The sequence below is a fragment of the Schistocerca piceifrons genome, chromosome 1 (assembly GCF_021461385.2).
Source record: "Schistocerca piceifrons isolate TAMUIC-IGC-003096 chromosome 1, iqSchPice1.1, whole genome shotgun sequence".
Lineage (NCBI taxonomy): Eukaryota > Metazoa > Arthropoda > Insecta > Orthoptera > Acrididae > Schistocerca > Schistocerca piceifrons.
Window position 1 is genome coordinate 271,306,491 of NC_060138.1, and position 25,168 is coordinate 271,331,658.

Here is a 25,168-nt window from a genome sequence, read left to right on the forward strand (position 1 = left end):
TAACGCACAACAAATTCTGTAAGCAAATGTAACAGTTCAAGAAAATACGAATAAAGGAAATAAAACAACAATAAAATGAGATTACTTAAAGCAGTTTCAATAACTAAGGGGTTCAAAGGACGAAGTTATAGTAAATGTTCATTTGAGACAGTGAAATATGGAACGCAAATTATAAAGGAGGACAGTTGCACAAAGAAAGGACAATGACAGTTAATTTGAGCTATGAAGTCAGCAAATGTATTATCACACAAGTAATAAAAAAATGGTATTTGAATTTTCGTATCGTTGATAGACTGGCCCTTTGCAAATCTGCCCGACATTAATATATGTTTCTATACTGTGACCCATGGAATTCTTCACATGCTGACAGTATCGGCCTCGGTTAAAAAGAATAGCGACGTACACAGTTTTAAAATCCTATAGTGAACATAACCCTGGGTAATAAATTGTTTCTTTATGTCTTTCTAGATGTAGCACACAGTTCGTGACAGGCCGGTGCAAAATATATTCTGCACCCGTGAGCTTTATTCGCTATATTTTGCAGACGACCTCTCTGAATATACGTATATTATCCACATCGCATGCCACTTAGTCGTTCCAGCAGCTTGTAAGCTTAACGATTCTGGTTTATGGCTGCTTGTATAAATAGGATCACAGCCTGTGAATGTTTCTTCTACACTGCAGAATTTCTTTCTCCCTGCGTACCGCCATAAAAAAATGAGTACGACCAGTACAGCCATGATTATACAGTGTGGCGACGAAAATACCAAGACATTTTATGTTCATCCTTCTAATTGAAGGTTTGAGCGACTTCGGTCATTCACTTATGTAATAAAATGGAACACCTGCAGCCGTCCTTTCCATATTATTTATTATACGGCTACCAGTTTCGGTGATCCAGTATACCATTTTCAGGCTTTTATTGACGCTGAGGGGGCTAACCCCAATCGTATACACGATGCTGTCAGTGACCAACATCTAGGAACGGGTTACTGTAGACTGTATCAACCATGTTGTCTCCAACTATCAACCAACAACTCAGTTGGTAATTTTTGGTTGGAGACACAACATCGTTACAGTGTTCGTAAACCAGTTCATAAATGATGGTCACCGATGGCATCGTGGCATCGTTTATACGAATGGAGTTAACCCCCTCAGCGTCAGCTAAGGCCTGAAGATGCCGCACTGGATCATCGAAGCTGGTAGCCACATAATAAATAACATCGAATGGACGGCAGCAGGTGTTCCATTTTATCACATAAAATACCACGATAGATTGATTCCATAAGCACGGTTACAGATTCGCAGGCCGAACGTTAACCATTAGTTAAGCAATAACCGCAGAAGACCATCCTCACTGTTGAAGTGTATAGTGCTTGCACTTGACGAATGAATAACAGTACTGCTTCCATAATCTCTCTTTGTGTCCCTCGAAGAGGCAGCCGTCTCTCCAAAAGGTTCAGAATTCTAGCCAGTAGATGCAGATGCACTGTAGTATCCCGAGAAGGCTACGACACCTCTAAATATACGATATGGACAGCACTACGTTCTAAGCTCCTCTTGCGCTGAGTATCTATATTACTAAAAGGATGAAATCGTCATGCAGTTCCAGTTACACGTTGTCTTTGTGAAGGGTTTGAGGGGTAACGTATCCGACGAAGAAGAGTGGGGCCTTTGAGCACGCAGTTTTGTTATTTTAGTGTGTAAATGATTATTCTGGGCTGGTCCAGTGTGAATCAACCTGTCATGAGAGCGAAAGTGGATGCAGCTTACCTGCAAGGCATTAGGCGATGGGTCCCTGGATTCCTGCGCATGGAGATACCTGCTCGTCGCGGTATTTATTTCATGAAAACACCTTCCCATTTTGGACATTCGCTGCGGATCACAGACATTGTCATATAGTCACTTGTTAAAGACAGATCAGAAAGACGTACAGAGCGAAATAACAAAGGAAAATATATATTGTGATTTTTTTTAAGTCGTATGCTGTAGTATGGTCTAACATGGAATATAACGGAGGTAAAATACACCTGTGATAAAGAAGATGCACATGAACGTATTACGTAGTGACTGGTATTTGAGATTTCCAGCTGGCATGGACTTGCCGTTTTCGAGATCGGATTAAATGGAAATGCCGCTTGGCTGGGGCTTCCCTTTGGGTAGACCGTTCGCCTGGTGCAAGTCTTTCGAGTAGACGCCACTTCGGCGACTTGCGTGTCGATGGGGATGAAATGATGATGATAAAGACAACACTACACCCACTTCCTGAGCGGAGAAAATCTCTGACCAATCCGTGAAGCGAACCCGGGCAGTCAGGTATGACATTCCGTCACGCTGACCACTCAGCTACCAGGGGAGGACGAGATCGGAGTTTGATGCATCAAGACTGAGGAACACGGTCCAGTCGAACAGTTAATGGAGATAAGTAACGACCACAAGAAAAACACGTAGCCTACATATTCTATCGAGCGGGGTACAGCAGTGGTTAGATTTTCCCTGAGTTTCAAAATGGTTTAAGGCAAATGCCGGGACAGTTCCTTCTAAAGGGCGCGGCCACTTTCCTTTCTATCCTTCCCTAATGCGAGCTAATGCTCCGTCTCTAATGACCTCATTATCGAGGGACGTTAAACACTAATCTCCTCCTTCTAAATAGTCCATCTCTATACGACGAGTAACAACGGTAGGCGGGTTACGTTCCATTCTGGCAAACGAAATAAATTGGATTTAGAATGCAAATAAGGGATCAAAGAAGTAAATTTCTGCAGAACACGAAGTCGTTGTCCATAGCAACGGAGGCCACAACTCGGATTTGTGGTAATGTATAAACTATCATTTGCGCTGGAAATGCACCAATTCCACAAAAGAAGTTGTGTTGGAGGGAAATTGCTGAATCCCTCGACAGCAATTCCATTAAAGGACGCAATACGCCCGTGAGTGGGAAAAATAACACTCGAGCCGGCAGTACTCTGCTCTCACCTCCCCAACAGCTCGCCCCGATAGCTGAGTGGTCAGCGTGACGGATTGGTGTCCTACGAGCCCGGGTTCGAATCCGGGATGGGTCGGAGATTTTCCCCGGTCTGCGACCGGATGTTGTGTTGTCGTCATCATCATTTCATCCCCATCCAGCTCGCAGGTCGCCCACTGGGTCGTAGAATATAATAAGTCCTGCACCGAGGCGGCCGAACCTGCCCGGCAAGGAGCCTCCCGGCCAATAACGCCAAACGCTCGTTTCCATTTTACCTCCGCGACACAATGTCGTCACTCATCTACGGGCGACTACACCTGCGTCGCCAGCGCCGGTAAGTCCTGCGTCGGTCGCAGTCGCGGTCAACTAATCGCCGACAACGCGGTCTGCCTCGTCTGGTGAATCAACTTCTCGTCGACGCCTCGAGGTGACGAGGGTTGTTCTCAATTTTCGGTGAGCAGTAGTTGAAACAACTTTTATTGTTGGCGGTAGTTGTGGTGTGTTATGGCGAGATTAAAATAGTTTTGAGCGACCCAAGTCTTCTCTTGTTGGTGTCTGTTTCTGCGGAAATATACAGCAAATTAGAACCTCTTGATACTGATTTTTATAGTACATGCCAGCAATTACCAGTCCATGGCAATAAATGTCCCTGAGCGGTTAAGGAATTTCGAATAAGAGAATAGCTGATTTCAGGAACGAAATGTTGAATACAAAAACTCAGACTTGCTGTATTGCTAGATTATGAACCGAACTGTCTTTGACAAAAACAGATTTAGAGACACATATCAGGGTATCTAGACAAGAGAAAAAAGCACTATCGCTAAAATTACTGAGTTGCATACTGTAATGGCGACGTTAACTGGGTTGCCAGATGACGAGGTCCTATCTAGTAAGAAAGGAGATTGATGAACAATTTCGTGAGGTAAATAATGGCGTAAGTAAAATATAAGAATTTATGGAAGAGAAATTTTAAACAGCAAAAAATCTCAGACATACAATGGAGACTGATTGTCTCACAACAAATCAAAGTATCGGATTTAACAAAAAAATGGTTCAAATGGCTCTGAGCACTATGGGACTTAACAGCTGTGGTCATTAGTCCCCTAGAACTTAGAACTACTTAAACCTAACTAACCTAAGGACATCACACACGTCCATGCCCGAGGCAGGATTCGAACCTGCGACCGTAGCAGTCGCGCGGTTCCGGACTACGCGCCTAGAACCGCGAGACCACCGCGGCCGGCTCGGATTTAACAGTTATTACTAATTTGGAGGTTGGTTATGTTCCGGAGTAACGTCAAACGCCGGCAGGTCGGCCAGCAATATCAGAGCAGAGAGGGCTGTCTGACGACGTCAGCCAATAGCAGGCTGACGGACCACCCTCTAGGACGACACCGAGACAGGAGTGACATCTAGGCCAAGAGGATGTAAGCACCGCTCCGCCTGGTCGCTACCGACTTTAAGACGAGCTGTCCTACGGACGCTACAGCAGTTACTTATGAACTGGATTGTTTTGCTTGTACAGGGATTATACACTCCTGGAAATTGAAATAAGAACACCGTGAATTCATTGTCCCAGGAAGGGGAAACTTTATTGACACATTCCTGGGGTCAGATACATCACATGATCACACTGACAGAACCACAGGCACATAGACACAGGCAACAGAGCATGCACAATGTCGGCACTAGTACAGTGTATATCCACCTTTCGCAGCAATGCAGGCTGCTATTCTCCCATGGAGACGATCGTAGAGGTGCTGGATGTAGTCCTGTGGAACGGCTTGCCATGCCATTTCCACCTGGCGCCTCAGTTGGACCAGCGTTCGTGCTGGACGTGCAGACCGCGTGAGACGACGCTTCATCCAGTCCCAAACATGCTCAATGGGGGACAGATCCGGGGATCTTGCTGGCCAGGGTAGTTGACTTACACCTTCTAGAGCACGTTGGGTGGCACGGGATACATGCGGACGTGCATTGTCCTGTTGGAACAGCAAGTTCCCTTGCCGGTCTAGGAATGGTAGAACGATGGGTTCGATGACGGTTTGGATGTACCGTGCACTATTCAGTGTCCCCTCGACGATCACCAGTGGTGTACGGCCAGTGTAGGAGATCGCTCCCCACACCATGATGCCGGGTGTTGGCCCTGTGTGCCTCGGTCGTATGCAGTCCTGATTGTGGCGCTCACCTGCACGGCGCCAAACACGCATACGACCATCATTGGCACCAAGGCAGAAGCGACTCTCATCGCTGAAGACGACACGTCTCCATTCATCCCTCCATTCACGCCTGTCGCGACACCACTGGAGGCGGGCTGCACGATGTTGGGGCGTGAGCGGAAGACGGCCTAACGGTGTGCGGGACCGTAGCCCAGCTTCGTGGAGACCGTTGCGAATGGTCCTCGCCGATACCCCAGGAGCAACAGTGTCCCTAATTTGCTGGGAAGTGGCGGTGCGGTCCCCTACGGCACTGCGTAGGATCCTACGGTCTTAGCGTGCATCCGTGCGTCGCTGCGGTCTGGTCCCAGGTCGACGGGCACGTGCACCTTCCGCCGACCACTGGCGACAAAATCGATGTACTGTGGAGACCTCACGCCCCACGTGTTGAGCAATTCGGCGGGACGTCCACCCGGCCTCCCTCATGCCCATTTTACGCCCTCGCTCAAAGTCCATCAACTGTACATACGGTTCACGTCCACGCTGTCGCGGCATGCTACCAGTGTTAAAGACTGCGATGGAGCTCCGTATGCCACGGCAAACTGGTTGACACTGACGGCGGCGGTGCACAAATGCTGCGCAGCTAGCGCCATTCGACGGCCAACACCGCGGTTCCTGGTGTGTCCGCTGTGCCGTGCATGTGATCATTGCTTGTACAGCCCTCTTGGAGTGTCCTGAGCGAGTATGGTGGGTCTGACACACCGGTGTCGATGTGTTCTTTTTTCCATTTCCAGGAGTGTATATACACCGATGGACATTGATTATTTGCATGTCGCCACTTCCTTGCGACACACCTTTGTGAATACGCAAAGTTAGATATTGTCATTTATCTTACTGTAATAAACTTCATTAATACGAGTTTCTTGAATTGTTGTCTAGTGATTCGAGAAAGCAGGATTCCTAGGCACCCTATACTAGACGAGTGGTCAGAACACAACGGAGCAACTGACGTAATAGAGCAGAAGGTACCAAAGAAAATAGAAACATCTGAGAATAAAACACATTATGTAGCACTCTCAAATAGCCACGTCGAAGAATTACAGAAAATCTGGAACGAGCTCACGGAAATGCAGGAGATAAATAAATGGCAACAAACAGGCAATAGCTGGACGTCAGGAGTGCTAATTGAGGAACTGTAACTAGGACATGGAACAAATTTTTCCAAGCAATTTACAAATTTCAAACCAGACGGAGAAGTACACCCGACGTATTCAAGGTCATTACCTAAACGTCGGGAAGATTCAAGAAAAACAGATTTCATACTTAGTAACCTCGAAAGGGGCGCGGTCTAGTGGGCAACAGCACACTCGTAGGAATTCGATTCTTGGGAAGTTTTCCACGAGAAATTTAAGACTGAAGGATGGTCACCCAGTACGGAACATGGTTCAGTTTAGAGGTACATGATGCTAAATATTGTACCAACAAATGGGGTAGTTATAAAAATATACAAAACGGCACGTCACAAAATCTAAATGTTTAGATAAACCGTTAGAAGAGAATCATTTTGTTAATGATTTAATGCGGAGATTGCCGTATCATTGTGAGGAAGAAAATTTGGTTGGGGATCGCTGACTATTTGTCGAATCTTTAGATACACCATATAAAGAATTTGTTGATTATATAACCCATGGTCTTGGAGTAGCGTCTTTGATTCATAATCAAAACGTTTTCGGTCCCGGGATCGAATCTCGCCGCTGCTTGAACTATGATTGATAATCAGCATTGGTGGCCGAAGACTTCCGGTATGAGAAGCCACCCTCGTTCTGCCAACGACCCTGTCAAAGAGAGCGGAGGAGCAGACCGAGGTTCAGGGTACTCTCTTGTCATATGGGTGGGAAACAGCCCCTGAAGGCGGAAGAACCAACAAAGATCAAGGGCATGAGGATGCAGAAGGAAATAGAAAAAACTGCATTAAAGACACGTAACGTGTATCTACAGGACATGTGGCCTGTAATTGAAGAGGTGTCATGATGATCTCTCGTTTAGAAAAAGAGTCTGGCAGTCCCCCATTCTGATCTCCGGGAGGGTACTGCCAAGGGGGAAGTTATCATGAGAAAGAGATTGAATAATCAACGAAATAATAACATTCCACAAGTAGGAGCGTGGAATGTCAGAATCGTGAACGTGGTAGGGAAACTAGGAAATCTGAAAAGGGAAATACAGGGGCTCAATCTAGATATAGTAGGGGTCAGTGAAGTGAAGTGGAAAAAAGACAAGCCTTTCTGGTCAGATGAGTATAGGGTAATATCAACACCAGCAGAAAATGATATAATGGGAGTAGGATTCGTTATGAATAGGAAAGTTGGGCAGAGAGTGTGTTACTGTGAACAGTTCAGTGATAGGGTTATTCTTATCGACAACAAACCAACACCGACAACGATAGCTGAGGTCTACATGCCGAAGTCGTAAGCTGGAGATGAGATAGAGAAAGTGTATGAAGATATTGAAAGGGTAATACAGTATGTAAAGGGAGATGAAAGTGTAATACTCATGGTGACTGAAAAGCAGTTGCGGGGGAAGGAGTAGAAGAAAAGGTTTTTTTTTCTTTTTGGTCATCAGTCTACTGACTGGTTCGATGCGGCCCGCCACGAATTCCTTACCTGTGCTAACCTCTTCATCTCAGAGTAGCACTTGCAACCTACGTCCTCAATTATTTGCTTGACGTATTCCAATCTCTGTCTTCCTCTACAGTTTTTGCCCTCTACTGCTCCCTCTAGTACCATGGAAGTCATTCCCTCATCTCTTAGCAGATGTCCTATCATCCATTCCCTTCTCCTTATCAGTGTTTTCCACATATTCCTTTCCTCTCCGATTCTGCGTAGAACCTCATCATTCCTTACCTTATCAGTCCACCTAATTTTCAACATTCGTCTATAGCACCACATCTCAAATGCTTTGATTCTCTTCTGTTCCGGTTTTCCCACAGTCCATGTTTCACTACCATACAACGCTGTACTCCAGATGTACATCCTCAGAAATTTCTTCCTCAAATTAAGGCCGGCATTTGATATTAGTAGACTTCTTTTGGCCAGAAATGGCTTTTTTGCCATAGCGAGTCTGCTTTTGATGTCCTCCTTGCTCCGTCCGTCATTGGTTATTTTACTGCCTAGGTAGCAGAATTCCTTAACTTCATTGCCTTCAATCCCGATGTTAAGTTTCTCGCTGTTCTCATTTCTACTACTTCTCATTACCTTCGTCTTTCTCCGATTTACTCTCAAACCGTACTGTGTACTCATTAGACTGTTCATTCCGTTCAGCAGATCATTTAATTCTTCTTCACTTTCACTCAGGATAGCAATGTCATCAGCGAATCGTATCATTGATATCCTTTCACCTTGTATTTTAATTCCAGTCCTGAACCTTTCTTTTATTTCCATCATTGCTTCATCGATGTACAGATTAAAGAGTAGGGGTGAAAGGCTGCCTTGTCTTACACCCTTCTTAATACGAGCTCTTCGTTCTTGATCGTCCACTCTTATTATTCCCTCTTGGTTGCTGTACATATTGTACATGACCCGTCTCTCCCTATAGCTTACCCCTACTTTTTTCAAAATCTCGAACAGCTTGCACCATTTTATATTGTCGAACGCTTTTTCCAGGTCGACAAATCCTATGAAAGTGTCTTGGTTTTTCTTTAGCCTTGCTTCCATTATTAGCCGTAACGTCAGAATTGCCTCTCTCGTCCCTTTACTTTTCCTAAAGCCAAACTGATCGTCACCTAGCGCATTCTCAATTTTCTTTTCCATTCTTCTGTATATTATTCTTGTAAGCAGCTTCGATGCATGAGCTGTTAAGCTGATTTGCGATAATTCTCGCACTTGTCAGCTGTTGCCGTCTTCGGAATTGTGTGGATGATGCTTTTCCGAAAGTCAGATGGTATGTCGCCAGACTCATATATTCTACACACCAACGTGAATAGTCGTTTTGTTGCCACTTCCCCCAATGATTTTAGAAATTCTGATGGAATGTTATCTATCCCTTCTGCCTCGTTTGACCGTAAGTCCTCCAAAGCTCTTTCAAATTCCGATTCTAATACTGGATCCCCTATCTCTTCTAAATCGACTCCTATTTCTTCTTCTATCACATCAGACAAATCTTCACCCTCATAGAGGCTTTCAATGTATTCTTTCTACCTATCTGCTCTCTCCTCTGCATTTAACAGTGGAATTCCCGTTGCACTCTTAATGTTACCACCGTTGCTTTTAATGTCACCAAAGGTTGTTTTGACTTTCCTGTATGCTGAGTCTGTCCTTCCGACAATCATATCTTTTTCGATGTCTTCACATTTTTCCTGCAGCCATTTCGTCTTAGCTTCCCTGCATTTCCTATTTATTTCATTCCTCAGCGGCTTGTACTTATGTATTCCTGATTTTCCCGGCCGGCCGAAGTGGTCGTGCGGTTAAAGGCGCTGCAGTCTGGAACCGCAAGACCGCTACGGTCGCAGGTTTTGAATCCTACCTCGGGCATGGATGTTTGTGATGTCCTTAGGTTAATTAGGTTTAACTAGTTCTAAGTTCTAGGGGACTAATGACCTCAGCAGTTGAGTCCCATAGTGCTCAGAGCCATTTTTGATTTTCACGGAACATGTTTGTACTTCCTCCTTTCATCAATCAACTGAAGTATTTCTTCTGTTACCCATGGTTTCTTCGCAGCTACCTTCTTTGTACCTATGTTTTCCTTCCCAACTTCTGTGATGGCCCTTTTTAGAGATGTCCATTCCTCTTAAACTGTACTGCCTACTGCGCTATTCCTTATTGCAGTATCTATAGCGTTAGAGAACTTCAAACGTATCTCGTCATTCCTTAGTACTTCCGTATCCCACTTCCTTGCGTATTGATTCTTCCTGACTAATGTCTTGAACTTCAGCCTACTCTTCATCACTACTATATTGTGATCTGAGTCTATATATGCTCCTGGGTACGCCTTACAATCCAGTATCTGATTTCGGAATCTCTGTCTGACCATGATGTAATCTAATTGAAATCTTCCCGTATCTCCCGGCCTTTTCCAAGTATACTCCTCCTCTTGTGATTCTTGAACAGGGTATTCGCTATTACTAGCTGAAACTTGTTACAGAACTCAATTAGTCTTTCTCCTCTTTCATTCCTTGTCCCAAGCCCATATTCTCCTGTAACCTTTTCTTCTACTCCTTCCCCTACAACTGCATTCCAGTCGTCCATGACTATTAGATTTTCGTCCCCCTTTACATACTGCATTACCCTTTCAATATCCTCATACACTTTCTCTGTCTGTTCATCTTCAGCTTGCGACGTCGGCATGTATACCTGAACTATCGTTGTCGGTGTTGGTCTGCTGTCGATTGTGATTAGAACGACCCGGTCATTGAACTGTTCACAGTAACATACCCTCTGCCCTACCTTCCTATTCATAACGAATCCTACACCTGTTATACCATTTTCTGCTGCTGTTGATATTACCCGATACTCATCTGACCAGAAATCCATGTCTTCCTTCCACTTCACTTCATTGACCCCTACTATATCTAGATTGAGCCTTTGCATTTCCCTTTTCAGATTTTCTAGTTTCCCTACCACGTTTAAGCTTCTGACATTCCACGCCCCGACTCGTAGAACGTTATCCTTTCGTTGATTGTTCAATCTTTTTCTCATGGTAACCTCCCCCTTGGCAGTCCCTTCCCGGAGATCCTAATGGGGGACTATTCCGGAATCTTTTGCCAATGGAGAGATCATCTTGACACTTCTTCAATTACAGGCCACATGTCCTGTGGATACACGTTACGTGTCTTTAATGCAGTGGTTTCCATTGCCTTCTGCATCCTCATGTCGTTGATCATTGCTGATTCTTCCGCCTTTAGGGGCAATTTCCCACCCGTAGGACAAGAGAGTGCCCTGAACCTCTATCCGCTCCTCCGCCTTCTTTGACAAGGCCGTTGGCAGAATGAGGCTGACTTCTTATGCCGGAAGTGTTCGGCCGCCAATGCTGATTATTTATCAAAATTTAGGCAGTGGCGGGGATCGAACCCGGGACCGAAGACGTTTTAATTATGAATCAAAGACGCTAAAAGGTTACAGGAGAATATGGGCTTGGGACAAGGAATGAGATAGCTAGTAATAATAATACTCAGCTCAGGAATCTCATGAGGAGGAGGCATACTTGGAAAAGGCCGGGTGATACGGGAAGATTTCAGTTAGATTACATCATGGTCAGACAGAGATTCCGAAATCAGATACCGGATTGTAAGCCGTACCCAGGAACAGATACAGACTCATATCAAAACATAATAGTGATGAATAGTAGGCTGAAGTTTAAGACATTACTCAGGAAGAATCAATACGCAAAGAAGTGGGGTACGGAAGTACTAAGGAATGAAGAGATACGGTTGGAGTTCTCTAAGGCTATAGATAAATAATAAGGAATAACTCAGTAGGCACTACAGTTGAAGAGGAATGGACGTCACTAAAACGGGCCATCACCAAATTTGGGAAGGAAAACATAGGTACAAAGCAGGTAATTCACAAGAAACCATGGGTAACAGAAGAAATACTTCAATTGATTGATGAAGGGAGGAAGCATAAAAATGTTCCGGGAGACTCAGGAATACAGAAATATATGTCTCTGAGGAATGAAATAAACAGGAAATGCAGGGAAGCCAAGACAAAATGGTTGTATGAAAAAAGTGAAGAAATCGAAAGAGAAATGACTATCGGTAGGACTAACTCAGCATACAGGAAAGTCAAAATAACTTTCGGTGAAATTAAAAGCTAGGGTGATAACATACAGAGTGCAACGAGAATTCCATTGTTAAATGTAGACGAGAGAGCGGATAGGTGGAAAGAATACATTGAAAGCCTCTATGAGGAGGAAGACTTATCTGATATGAGAGTGGACGACCACGAACGAAGTGCTCGTGTTAAAAAGGGTGTAAGACAAGGATATAGCCTTTCGCCCCTACTGTTCAATCTGTACATCGCGGAAGCAATGATGGAAATACAAGAAAAGCTCAGGAGTGGAATTAAAATTCAATGTGAAAGGATATCAATGATGCGATTCCCTGATGACATTGCTTTCCTGAGTGACAGTGAAGAAGAATTACATGATTTGCTGAATGGAATGAGCAGTCTGATGAGTACAGAGTATGGGTTGAGAGTAATTCGAAGAAAGATGATAATAATGAGTAGTAGTAGAAATGAGGACACCGAGAAACTTAACATCAGGATCGATGGTCACGAAGTCAATGAAGTTAAGGAATTCTGCTAGCTAGGCTTTAAAATAACGAGTGACGGACGGAGCAAGAAGAACATCAAAAGCAGACTTGCAATGGCAAAAAGGAGCATTCCTGGCGAAGGGAAGTACTGTAATATAAAATATTGGTCAATATTTGAGGCAGAAATTTCTGAGAATGTATGTCCGGAATACCGCATTGTATGGTAGTAAAACATGGACCGTGGGGAAACTGTTACAGAAGAGAATCGAAGCATTTGAGATGTGGTGCTGCAGACGATAAGGTGGAGTGATAACATAAGGAATGAGCAGGTTCTATGCAGAATCGGAGAGGAAAGGAATATGTGGAAAACACTGATAAAGAGAAGGGACAGGATGATAGGACATCTGTTAAAGACATGACGGTATGATTTACATGGTACTAGAGTGAGATGTAGAAGGTAAAATCTGTAGAAAACGAAAGAGATTGGAATAGATCTAGCAAATAATAGAGGACGACATCCTTCTTCAAATGGTGTGTTATTGCCCCACCCCCCCCACCCATCCCCCCTCCCCACCCCTCTCTATCCGACGAAGGGCAGTAGTCACCCTGAGCAAGCATTTTTTTGTGCCGCATATTTTGCGGAAAACTGTATTTCTTTCTCCGTTGATCCATTGTGGATGACGATGTCGTGAGAGAGTAAGTGGATGTAGCGCATCTGCAAGGCAGAGGGCGACGAGCACCTGAATTACTGCGCATGGAGATACCTACTCGTCGGGACATTTATTCCATGAAAGCACCTTCCCATCTCGGAAATTCGCTGCGGACCACAATGCCATCCATTTACTTGTTAAATAAAACTCCGAGAAGACGTACAGAGCAAAATGACAAAGGTTAATTACATTGTCAGCTTTGTTAAAAAATCTAAAATTGTCTATAACATTTTCGATTTCGCTATATATATATCGTACATGCAAGATAACATGCCTATAGATAGTTTTCTCCTGGATAAGGACTGGCTCTTCAAGATAACGCCACTTCTCTGTTCCGCGACGGGTTATAAGAGCAGCACGCCTCAAAGGCAAGGCCACCGTCTCTTTGTGCAGCGTTATAGCAGAGGAGGAGGGTGCAAAGGAAACGGCTTTCACCTCAGCTCGGGTTCCAGTAACCAGACTCACCCATGGACAGCAAACTGAGCTGCGCCTACTTCCACAATAGCTACGACGACCTCCAACGAACCAAAATCAGTACGCGTTATTACCGGCCGGCTGGTAAAAGTTTTTTGAGACGTGGAGGTCATCTTCCGCACATAGGGACACTCTCCTCTTGAACAGAAAATATTTATATTATCTCTTCCTTATGCGTTCGGTATTTCGCCATTGTCAAATGACCATAATTTTGTTGGTATAAATTATCACTTGCAACTTTCTCTCACTAAGCATAAATGCAAATAATTCCTTGGCAGTGGCGAAATGACGAAAAGCATATTTTATGCGTAAGACGTGAGTTTCATTACAAGTATACTAAATACTCGCATCTTCGCGCCTATACACCTAACTTCAATGTGTGCTCCTATTCCTCTGACTTTCTCGATAATTTTCTCTCTCTCTCCCTCCCTATCTGTCTAGCGCGCTCGCACACACACACACACACACATACACACATACACACACACACACACACACACACACACACACACACACACACACACACACACACGCACACTCCCTCTCCCACACTTACACACACATACATTTAGACCTTCCAGTCACAGCCCAGTATTTCACCAGATATGAAAAAGAACAGCTGCAGGAGTATCCAAATTATCTGAACTCTGTATAAATTGGTGTCATGTTCAGAAGTACCTGAACAGCCTTTGATGCCATGCTCAAAAATATCTGAAAGACCTAAATTATTTATTGAAAATGCTGGTTTTAATTTTATCCTGGGAATTAGCTATCCTACTTGCATACCACATACTCTTCGCCTTCCTAATAAAATTTTTAAACACCTTAAAATACTGTTTGTAATGGGCTACTGTAACTTGATTGTGACTACTTCTAACATTTTGATATAATTCCCACTTCCTTCTACATGATATCTTTATCCCACTAGCCAGCCACCCGGGCTGCATATTGATACTAGTACCCCATTAAGAACGTTCTAATGGAAAACAACTCTCAAACGGCATGAGAAATATATTAAGGAAAGCATTATATTTATCATCTATGTTATCGGCACTATAAAAATCCTGCCACTCTTTTTCCTTGACAATGTTTAAAAAACTCTCTGTTGCTGTTGGAGTAACTTTCCTATATAGTTTTTAATTATGTGTGATATTTGTTTGAGCACAAAAGCCTTTTAGTGATAAAATTTGTGCATCATGGTCTGAAAGGCCATTCACACTTATACTAACAGAGTGCCCATCTAGTAATGAAGAATGAATAAAAATATTGTCTAATGCTGTGCTACTGTTCACCTGCACCCTAGTTGGAAAAAACACGGTCTGCATCAGATCATATGAATTTAGGAGATCTACCAAAATCCTTTTTTTGCACCATCATATACAAAATTTATATTGAAGTCACCACATATAGCTAATTTCTGGTACTTCCTACAAAGTGAATCAAGAATCCTCTCCAGCTTGGGCAGAAATGCTTTGAAGTCAGAGGGCCAATAAACAACAACAATTAAAAGTTTAGTTTTATTAGATTCAATTTCCCAGGCACAGCATACAAATATTTGTATGCTGTACAGTGCTGTACTGTGATGCGTTTATGGGCCCAAATTGAATACTGATTTTTACATACATAGCCACTCCCCAAACCTCCTTCGAAAACAGCCAACTAATCTGTATCCTGGTAAAGGAAACCTCTGAATTGTCAAATTATTTAAGTCGTGCTCCGATATACCAATAATTTCAAAGTCAACATCTATAGGTAATTCACTATCTCTAATACCTCTTATATTTTGATGAGATATGCTAATTCCTTCTCTATTTGGAAACATGACGTCCTCTGAATGTGAGCCCTTAGTTAGAGGGACTTCCTTTAAGCAGGTATACCTGTCAGTTGACTTCAGTCTAAAAAAGGGGCAGCTCTAACACCAACCACTACAGGAATTTTTCGATGAATGATCCCACCACCACTCACTACACTGTCACCTATAAATTTTACCAGCTTCCCCTTCCCATACCTATTGAGGTGCAGGCCATGCCTAGTGGAACACTATCTACTGATAGACCCAACTCTCACCACTGAAATGTGACCCGTGCCCTCTGCCATCAGCGCCCCCTCAAGCCTCATGTTAACGCGCCTAACAGCCGCATTAAGATGAGGCCAATCATGACGTTGAAAAAGTTGCACGAAATGCACATTAGTGCCACCAGTTCGAGTAGCTATCTTTACCAGGTCACCGCCTACATCATATTCCCTGTCCCTATCAAGATTGTTCCCTGCTCCACCCTCTATCATTACCTGGTCCTCCTTCGTAAAATTCCTACATAACTCCACTATGCTGCCAGTCACCCGCGCCAACCCTGCATTAGGCAATGCTGGTGACCTGGTACTCACTCCCCAGCACTTCCTGCAATTCCAGGCCCACACTTCTACCATGCGAACTACCTAGCAGCAGAACCATCTTCTTTCTGTTAGACTTTGCAACTGACCTAGCCATCCTAACTGCTGAGGACTGCTGCATGTTTCCTACACCTACAGCTATAAGAGGCTCCTCTCCACTCAGCTCTGACAGTTGGTCAAATCTATTGCATATACGCAAAGTGCAACTGTCTGAATACCTCCTCCTCCCAGCTGCCTTCTTGCCAACTGCCAGTTCCCATTCCCCACCACCCTTCCCCTCCTCGCCCTATCCGGTTACTCCTTTGCGCGTTGTAACTGCGCCTGGAGGGTACAGATCTTACGCTCCTGCTCCTCTATAAACTTATTTCTACTACAGATTCTGCAGTCCCCGGAGAGAATCTCACTAGAATGCCCACTGCCTTCCCCACTGCATTCCACACAATGAAAATACGTTGAACAAATCCCACACCGTAACCCACTACTCACAAACCAACGGCAGGGCCCACACTTCTCACTCATGGTAAAATTTTACTGTGACTAAAATAAACTATTCGTCTACTTTACCTAAGTTCGGTTACACCAGTAGAACTATTTATAGAACTAATAACAGCAGCCTCGAAATTTTCAGTCTACTAAGAAAGCTACTACCTGTATTAATACCACTACACCACAGCTAATACCAATAGCAACAAAACCTCACAAAAGTAGTGGCGGATAAAAAAAAAACTTCAAGGAGGAGGCGCTAAAGAAATCTTGAGCGTCCTTTAATTTCGCCGTAGTGAAAAATAATCGAGTCACATGCGATGTTTAAAATAGTTTTATTTAAATCGATTATACTCATATAGAAGACAATGTGATCTTATGATATAAAAATTGTGGTTCTCTTCATTAAATGATGAATTCTATGCGCCTATTCTTCCTGGGAATTGGTTAATTACATCGTCAATAGGACAATCAATGTCAGGGAGTGTGTTCAAAAGAACTAAGCCAGTAAGTTGATCCTCCTTCATTGTCGACCTCAGCCGTGTCTTTGTACTCTGCAATGTTGAAAAACTACTTTCTACTGTGCCAATAGATGCAGGTAGACAAGCACATATTTTGTACAGCGTGTGCAAAGTAGGATAGTCAGATCTAGGACAAAGAGACAACGCTTGCATAACAGATCACGATCATTAAAGGCGTTTATGCTCGTTTGCTTGTATTAAAGAATCTCTCCCATTAGTCTCTTTTTAATCACAAAGAGTGATTCTTCTTAAAAGAACGGTAGTTCAGATAAGCATTGATTAGATTTATGTGAGAGATCATTACCGTCATGTTTCAGTAGTTGTGAGGACAAAAGTAAGTTGAACTTGCCCGCCCGGTTAGCCGTGCGGTCTAACGCACTGCTTGCCGGGCGGGAAGGCGTGGTAGTCCCTGGCACAAATACGCCCGGCGGATTAGTGTCAAGGTCCGGTGTGCCGGCCAGTCTGTGGATGCTTTTTAAGGCGGTTTTCCATCTACCTCGGTGAATGCGGGCTGGTTCCCCTTATACCGCCTCTGTTACACTATGTCGACGATTGCTATGCAAACACTTTCTCCACGTACGCATACACCATCATTATTGTACCATGCAAACATTGGAGTTACACTCGTCTGGTGTGAGACGATCCCGAGGGGGTCCACTGGGGGCCGAACCGCACAGTAACCCCTGGGTTCGGTGTGGGGTGGCGGTGGGGTAAGTGGACTGCTGTCGCCTGTTGTGGGGTTGTGTACCGCTGAGGGCTACGGCGGGGACGAAGCCTCTCCGTCGTTTCTAGGTCCCCAGTTCAATGCAATACAATAGGATGTTGAATTTTAAATAATAAATATTTTCAGCAAAACGTTATTTATGTCAGTCGTGATATGGTCCAGTGTTGGAATAAAAACAGTTATTTTCGAATATGTCATAGCATCATCATTATGATCGCTGTGACTTTGTCTACCTGTAAGACGAGGAACACTCATATCCACTTCTAACTCTGCCATAACTGCCTTTGCCTCTTCAACAATATGAGCAAAGTGTCTGTCAGCATTATATCTCATGCAGACGTACACCTTGAGTCATCATCATCATCTTGGACAGTTTCCAGCCACTGGCTGGGTCTGTCGGGAACGCAAGCCTCTCCATCGTGTTCTGTCTTTCCACCATTCCCCTCTTCCCCCTTCGTCCAGTTCTCTCCTCTTCTCGTCACACATTCCTTCACTCCCTTCACCCATCTATCTCTTGGTCTTCCTCTGGGCCTCTTCCCCTCCAGTTGCAGATCAAACATCCTCTTTGGAATTCTTCCCTCATCCATTCTGTTCATGTGTCCATACCACTGCAGTCTTGATTTTTCTATCCTGTCCTGTACTGGTTCCTCCTTTAGTCTTTCCCTCACATACACATTTCGCAATCTGTCTCGTCTTGTTACACTCAACCTGCTCCTCTGGAACTTCATTTCACTAGCCTGTATTCTACTTTTGTCGCTTTTGTGCATTACCCATGTCTCACTTCCGTATGCCAATATGGGGACAAAGTAGGTTCGGTATATAATTCCCTTGGATTTCTGTGGCACCTCCTTGCTCCAAGTAAGCCCCCTAATGCATTTGTAGAACTGCCCTGCTTTTCTGCACCTTTCATTTATTTCCATTGCGTTTCCCCCCTTACTTTCAATCATGCTTCCCAGGTACTTGAAGTTCTCTACCACTTGTAGTTTTTCCCCTCCACAAGTTATATCCACATTTGGCCTATTCTTCTTTCTTGTTGTAACAATTATTTCACTTTTCTTTGCAGAGAAATGCATTCCATATTGAGCTGCCGTTGCCTCCCATGCATCTAACTGCTCTTGCACCTCCTTCTCGCAATTTCCCCATAACATCAGGTCATCGGCAAAAAGCACTGCTTTCATTTTATGATCTCCAATTGCATCTGATACTTGCTGTAGGATTTCATCCATAACAATAATAAACAATAAAGGCGAAAGTGCACTTCCCTGTCGCAGCCCATTTTCCAGCTTGAACCATGCAGTACGTTCCCTCCCCACTTTCACACAACTCTCACTTCCCTCATACATCTTTCTGACTTTTCGTGTTATCTCTTCATCTATCCCTTTTGCGTTCAGCACATCCCAGATCTTGTCCCTACAGATACTGTCATACGCCTTCTCAATATCTAAAAAGGCCATGATTAAGTCCTTCCCGTACTCATAGTGCCTTTCCTGCAGTTGCCTTACCGCAAATATGAGGTCCGTTGTTGATCTTCCCGGTCTGAAACCGTACTGCTCCTCTTGCAGTCTACTTTCAATACTGCTTCTTATTCTCTTCTCCAGGATCTTTTCATAGATTTTTCCACAGTGGCATAGCAGGATGATTCCTCTGTAGTTCTCACATTTCCTTTTATCCCCTTTCTTGAAGATCGGGACTATAATTCCTTTCGTCCAATCCTCAGGAATTCTGTTCTCCTTCCACACCACCCTCAGCACTCTGTATCGCCACTGGGTTCCTACTTCTCCTGCTGCTCGTATCATATCCACTGTTACTTCGTCCCAACCTGGTGCCTAGCCCCCTTTCATCCTCTTTATGGCTTCTTCCACTTCATTCCAAGTTAGATCATCAATTTCCCCACTATTATAATCGTCTGCTGCCCTAGGCTCTCCATCGCTGTTAGTTACCCGCTTGGCGGCATTCAGCAGATCTTCAAAGTACTCCTTCCAAATCTTTTTGAGCTCATGCATTTCCTCCACAACTCTTCCATTATTATCCATGATCCTCAGGCACTCGCTTCTGTCGTTCCTCTTATTTCTTACCATGGTGTAAAGTACTTTTTTGTTCCCTTCACTGTCCTCTTCTAACATTCTTGTCCATTTTTCCATCCACTTCTTCTTCTCCGCCCTTACTATGGTCTGTGCCGCTTTCTTGCTTTCCTTATATTTTACCCTAGCTTCCTCTGTTCGGGTCTGGAACCATTCTCTGAAGGCTTTGTTCTTTCGAAGTACTGCCACTTTAAATATGTTGTTCCACCATGGGGTTTCCTTACTTCTCCTCTTTGTGCTAGTTCTTCCGCACACAGTCTCAGCTGCCTCAACTAGAGCCCTCTTAAAATCTCCCCATTCTTCTTCCACTGTTCTCTGATCTTCCTTTGGCAGCTTCTTCCTGATCAGTGTCTGGTACTGGGTCCTCCGTTCATCCTCTTTCAGCATCCATGTCTTCAACCTTTTCTCCTGTATATCTGTTGCCCTCCTATCTTTTTTCTCTCTCAGGGTGGCTACCAACAGCCGATGGTCACTGTCTAAGGCCTCAGATGGAATGACCTTAACATCTGTGAGGCTGCTCATCATCTGCCTATCCACTAGTACATAGTCTACTACTGAAGTTTGGGACCAGTCTCCACTGTACCAAGTTATTTTGTGGCTACTTCTCTTCTTGTACCAGGAATTTGCGATCGCCAGCCCATTCCTCTTGCAGAATTCCAGCAACAATTTTCCTTCTCTATTTCGGTTCCCCCAGCCCTCTGGTCCCGTTATTTCCTCGAATCCTTTCCTGTCTGTGCCAACATGTGCATTGAGTATCGAATATAATTTTGCTTTTACCACTGCGACGTCCTGTAAGATTTTGCTGACTGGATATGTAATGCTCATAATGTCACTCACTATAAACAATGTGATAATAACCTCGCAATCAGAGAGGGCTCGAATGAGAATGTTGGCTTTGCCAGCCGTTGTTCTATCCCTCCAACACTATTTCCTTAAGAACTTTGCAAACTGTTCCGATATCAGCTGAGAATTGAATAACAGCATCATGTCGCTCAACCCACCTCGCTTGACAATGTGGCTGCGCAGAGTGCTACATAGGAAAGTTCAACTACTCGATAAGAAACGAACGAATAGCGCGAGGACTAGCTGGCGGGGGCCGATGCGGGTGGCAATGCGGGCGGCCAAGAAAGTAACATGTGGAAAACACACAACACAGACTGTAGCGCCTAGAACCACTCGGCCACCCCGGCCGGCAACAAAAGAAGGGACAAGATGTATTAAGACAACTGGGAATAGCTTCCTTGGTACTAGATCTTGTGAACGTTCTGGAGCAGATCCCAAGTGCTTCATTGAATGACAGCATGTTCTCTGTGGGCAACAACCTGTACTTCACATTGGGAAGTTAAGCTCGATAGTATCATTGGTGCTATATGTTGCACTGGCTTTCAAGCTGCCCTTGTCTCTATTAGCCGTGAAAACAAACATGGTACGATGATCTTCAGACTCTCTCAGAATCTCTACATGGTCAGCACACTATCGAAACATGGCGGAAGAGATATTGTTGAGCGAGAGCGTGAATGATGGTGCCCCTCAGGTGCCTACAGTCAACAATGATACCGATCTGTTATGAAGCCATGGTACAACCGTATCACTACATCAATACTGAGTTAGATGAAGCACTTTTAAAATGTGTGATTTAATTAGCACACTATAGTTCAGACTGGCACGATCCCATTACCCATTATCAAATTCTTAAAGTTAATGTGTCATAGGTTCAGTCAAAAAATAATTTGCAAGCAACAAACATGCATTGTGAATCACATAAGACTCTCCATTATGATTAACATAACTTTCATGTTTCCAGATGGCGTTTAAAGCTCTCCCAGAATTCTGATTGGTGTTTGACTGTGCATAATATCGTGTTAGTTGCAACAACTTTGAATTACATATTTGTTTAGGGACTATTGTGTCTGACTCTATACTAATATCGTGATACAGTCTATAATATGAATTGTTGATCGACAGTGCCCGGGGCGAAGGATCAGTCACATACCTAGACAAGTTTTGTTCTCGTCCAGTGGTACTTTCTGTCCACCTTGTCTCAGTACTGTTTTTCCATTATTTTTTTTAAAGTACCTCAGCTAACGACATGAATTGCAAACACTCGTTATATGTAAAACTCGTTAACAGTATGTGTGTGTATCCAGTGTACATTGCTAGGGAGACTGATTACCCATGGATAACGGGAATATAGCCTATTACGCTTTGAATGATTGCAATTATTACCAACTGACGGCAGAAATAGATCTGGTACTCGAAAAGTCATGTGAGATCTAACGAAATAATTTACTAATTGATACTGCCGACTCTCTGGACACAGAGACCTATAAAAGTTGGCGAATAAATTTTCGTTACTGGGACATGAAGTTCAGCATTAGGAAAAAAAATGTCATTGGACATTTGTAGGCATCAAACACAAGTACTGTAATGAAAAAGTAATAAAAAGAAGTTATACTGTCTTGACATGCATACAGGCGCTGCAGATGAAATGTTTGTCACCCTCTTTGGAAAACGGATATTACAAATAGGTCACAGTGGAATGGTTGGAACATCTCGGTTCTGACACAGTAAAAATTTCAAGGAATAAATTAAGAAAGGAAATGGAGTTGTTGGACTGTGTTATGATGTAGGCAGATGTGTTCAACAGCTCTCTTTCTTCCTTTTTGTTGATCATATTATTAGCCCATCATGGGAACCATGGTTAGCTGAGGGATCGGTAGAAAGTGTTTTCATTAGGAGGTGTCCTAGGATGTAGGTGAATGTAGACTGTATTGTAAACCTTGCGAGGACTTTGCAAAACGAGAGCGGGCGTTGACGAAAGATGAGGAAGTTATAACAAGCGGACGTGCTGTATTTCTGTGCCAGAAAAATTTATACGTATTGGGATCTGAAAGACATATTTAGCTTCCTTCGCACGTTGTCGTCTACGTACTGGAAGTTACGCCGGTGTCAACAAATGTAGGAATTTACGGGATGATTAAAGCCGAGTTTCTTCAGAGTGAAGTTGTTTTCAGGTGGGAAGCAAAGAGAACCGCCTCTGAGACCATCTGGCACCAGTTGATTGTTGGGAAGGATGATGAGGATGGGTTTTGGTATCGATCCTATAAGACGACATACAGTGGTACACATAGTTGCCACCTCTGGCAGCAACAATGTCTCGCGGTCTTGCCTTGTATTGTTGAAAGATAACGCCATGAAGACCACGAAGAATGGGCACAGCCTCCGGCCGTTAACACGTTCGAACTTAACAGTTACTTAACAGTTACTGTCCAAATTATCGGCTATCTGAAACAGCGGTGAACGTATTGTGTACCCAATGACACCCAATATCGTTACGTCAAGTACTGAGTCAATATGACATTAGTATATGGGATAGGACGTGATTCGCTCACTTCGGATACTTCAGAAGGACCCCTCCTTCGTGATGCTGTATGCAGAAGCGAGTCTCGTCTGGAAAGAGGGCGTGGTGCAACTCCTGTGTCAAGTGTTGTCAGCGTCACATAGCTGTCGGCACACCTCCGTTCTACCGTGGCAATGACGCCGCGACAGTCGTGGCCGTGTTGAAATTCTGCGGCGCTTCAGACGTCGTCACCATGTCCTTGTGGATACCTGGCTTCCTGCAAAGATTCCCAGTGCCGAACTGAAAATAATTGACGCGGCTCTACGATGCTGCACGGTGTTGTGTTCCACACTACAAGAGCACTGAAATATGCTTAAATGTCACACCGGACGTAATCTGGTAGTTAAAACCTTGCACTCGCTGAGGTTCATCAACATGCGTTAGTTACGCAACATGAACATTATTTAAACTTACTTTATGGTTTTGTAACCTGCAGCCAAATTCAGCAAAATGGCGCATTAAGGGGGTGGGAGGGGACGGAGATGCGACTGGTCATAATAATCAGAATTCTACACATCATCCGTATATCAGACAAAGGTAAGGTATGCAAAGTTTACTAAATAGCAGCATCTGATACCTGTACTTCTCAGATGAAACAATTGTAAGTGTCTAAGCCGAGTCGACCTATATAGACTACGATCTATAAAAAAAAATGGCTCTGAGTACTATGGGACTTAACATCTGAGGTTATCTGACCGCTTGAACTTAGAACTACTCAAACCTAACTAACCTAAGGACATCACACACATCCATGCCCGAGGCAGGATTCGAACCTGCGACCGTAGCGATCGCGCGGTTCCAGACTGAAGCGCCTAGAACCGCTCGGCCACTAGGCCGGCTACGATCTGTAGATCGTATCTCTGGTTCGTTTTCACTCTGGTCGCCGGGCGGCGCTCTTATGTCGCGCCTGCCGGTTTGAAATGTTTGCGAGGTGGGCGAGTATGGTACAGTCACTCACCACGGGACAAGAAAGAAGGAAGGAGCAAGTCGGTCGGAGGAAATGTGTGCTGTCGCACGCCGGTGGTCGGCGTCTTGACCGATTCGCTCTGAAGGGGTCGTTGCAACGGGACCGAATTTGATTATGGTTAACTGATTCCGATGCTCAAACTCTAAAAGGGCATCTCATTTCTGTCGTCGGGTCGTCTTGTGTGATGTACTTTGGCGGCGTTGGCTGGCTCAAAAAATGGTTAAAATGGCTCTGAGAACTATGGGACTTAACTTCTGAGGTCATCTGTCTCCCAGACTTAGAACTACTTAAACCTAACTAACCTAAGGACATCACACACATCCATGCCCGAGGCACGATTCAAACCTGCGACCTTAGCGGGCTCCGTTCTGTACTGCCCTATGTGATTATTCCCTGAGTTGTGAATTTGTGCTTTCCGGGGAGTTTGGATCCGCCGTAGCGTGGTCTGTATCGCCATCTATCACAAAGCGAAAAAAGTTGTCCCACTAAAACATTCATATTTCTTTACGTACTACACGAATATGTAATAAAAATGGGTGTTCCTACTAAAAAAAAACGCAGTTGATATCCGTTTGACCTATGGCAGCGTCATCTAGCGGGTCAATCATGGTGCCATCTGGTTTCCCCCTTCAAGCTAGAAAAGTTTCGTTCGTTGAATTCTTTTCGTTTGACGCTTATTTCTTGAGATATTTGGCCCGGTCACGATCAATGGACCACCCTGTAGAAATTGTTTGAGCATACCCACCCCTGTGTTAATTTCCTGAAAAGTAACTTAGTTGCTATCTACGGGTGTGGCGAGTGTGGTGATAAATTTTTATTCTTTGGTTTTAATACTGTGTCTCCTTGCCAAATGATGTTTAACATCATGAACCTCATCGTCTGTGCAAGCGGCGAGCATGTGACGGCATTCGCACGTGCTACTGGTGCTGTCAACATTTATGGTTAATGTGCACTTTAATTATATTTCGGATAATGATCTGGCCAAATCCATTAATAGACTGTGATATGCTCTGTGTCGGGTGTTGTAACGTGCGATCGCTTAGCTGAATA